The sequence below is a fragment of the Panthera uncia genome, chromosome D1, assembly GCF_023721935.1.
Source record: "Panthera uncia isolate 11264 chromosome D1, Puncia_PCG_1.0, whole genome shotgun sequence".
Taxonomy (NCBI): Eukaryota; Metazoa; Chordata; class Mammalia; order Carnivora; family Felidae; genus Panthera; species Panthera uncia.
This window is the reverse complement of record NC_064808.1, coordinates 51,460,285-51,461,882: the sequence shown is the minus strand read 5'-3', so window position 1 is coordinate 51,461,882 and position 1,598 is coordinate 51,460,285. Positions and strand designations below refer to the sequence as shown.

At 35.6% G+C, this 1,598-nt stretch overlaps 1 protein-coding gene across 1 annotated transcript in view; it reads right to left on the bottom strand.

Annotated features, from left to right (window-relative positions):
- LOC125929257 (olfactory receptor 52Z1P-like) overlaps positions 1–1,598 on the bottom strand; it is an 8,737-nt gene that overhangs the window by 6,425 nt on the left and 714 nt on the right. The gene's annotated exons all lie outside the window — the stretch shown is intronic.

Below are 1,598 nucleotides of genomic sequence, written 5' to 3'. Positions count from 1 at the left end.
TACAGAGAACTCAAACAACTCAAAACCAAAAAGATAAACAACCGAATTTAAAAATAGGCAAAGGAATTAAATAATTAATCCTCTAAAGAAAATATGCAAATGCCAATAGCACATGAAATAAAAATCAAAACCACAATAAGACACCACTTCACATCTACTAAAATGTGTATAATTTTTTTAAAAATTTAAAAACTAGGGGTGCCTGGGTGGCTCAGTCAGTTGAGCGTCTGAGTTCAGCTCAGATTATGATCTCGCGGTCTGTGAGTTCCAGCCCCAGGTCAGGCTCTGTGCTGACAGCTCAGAGCAGGAGCCTGCTTTGGATTCTGTGTCTCCTTCTCTCTCTGCCCTCCCCCCCGCTTGTTCTCTCTCTGTGCCCCTCAAAAATAAATAAGTAAATGTAAAACACAGTTAAAAAATTAAAACACTAACAAGTTTTGACAAAATAGGGAAAAATTGGAACCATCATACATTGCCAAAGGAAATGAAATATGGTGCACATTCTGTGGAAAACAGTTTGGCAGTTTCTTAAAAACTCAGGCACAGAATTACATGTAATGCAGTAATTCCACTCCTGAGTATGTACCGCCCCCAAAAAACAGGTATTCAAAGACATACTTGTACATGGATGTTCATTGCAGCATTATTTACAGTAGGCAAGTGGTGGAAGCAGCCAAACTGCACATCCATAGATGAATGTACAAAACGATGTACACACACACACACACACACACACACATATATATACATACATATATATATATATATATATATATATATATATAAAGGGAACATTATGCATCAGTATAAAGGAATGAAGGATAAAAACATGCTACAACATGGATGACCTTTGAAAACCTTATGTTCAGTGAAATAAGCCATACAGAGAAAGACAGATACCATATGGTTTCACTCTTATGTGGATCCTGAGAAACTTAACAGAAACCCATGGGGGAGGGGAAGGAAAAAAAAAAAAGAGGCTAGAGTGGGAGAGAGCCAAAGCATAAGAGACTGTTAAAAACTGAGAACAAACTGAGGGTTGATGGGGGGTGGGAGGGAGGGCAGGGTGGGTGATGGGTATTGAGGAGGGCACCTTTTGGGATGAGGACTGGGTGTTGTATGGAAACCAATTTGACAATAAATTTCATATATTGAAAAAATAAATAAATAAAGTTAAGAGATTCAAAAAAAAAAAAAAAGAAAATCTTATGTTCAGTGAAATAAGCCAGACACAAAGCATAAATATTATATGATTCCACCTCTACAAGTAAACAAATTCACAGAAATATAAAGTGGGTTATAGGTTAACAGGGGAGTGGGGAATTATTGCTTCAGAGACATAGGGTTTCTGTTTTGGGTGTTGAAAGCTTTTGCAACTGGTTGAAGTAGTAACACAACATTGCAAATATGATTAATTGCTCTGAACCATACACTTAAAAATCATTATTATAACAAACTTTATGGTACAGATATTTTGCCATAATAAAATTAAAAAAATATATCAGCATGCAAACGATAAAATATATTAGCATTTATTGGGATTATGGGGAATTTGTAGATCATTGTGGATGCCATATTATCATTACAATGAATAATATGCA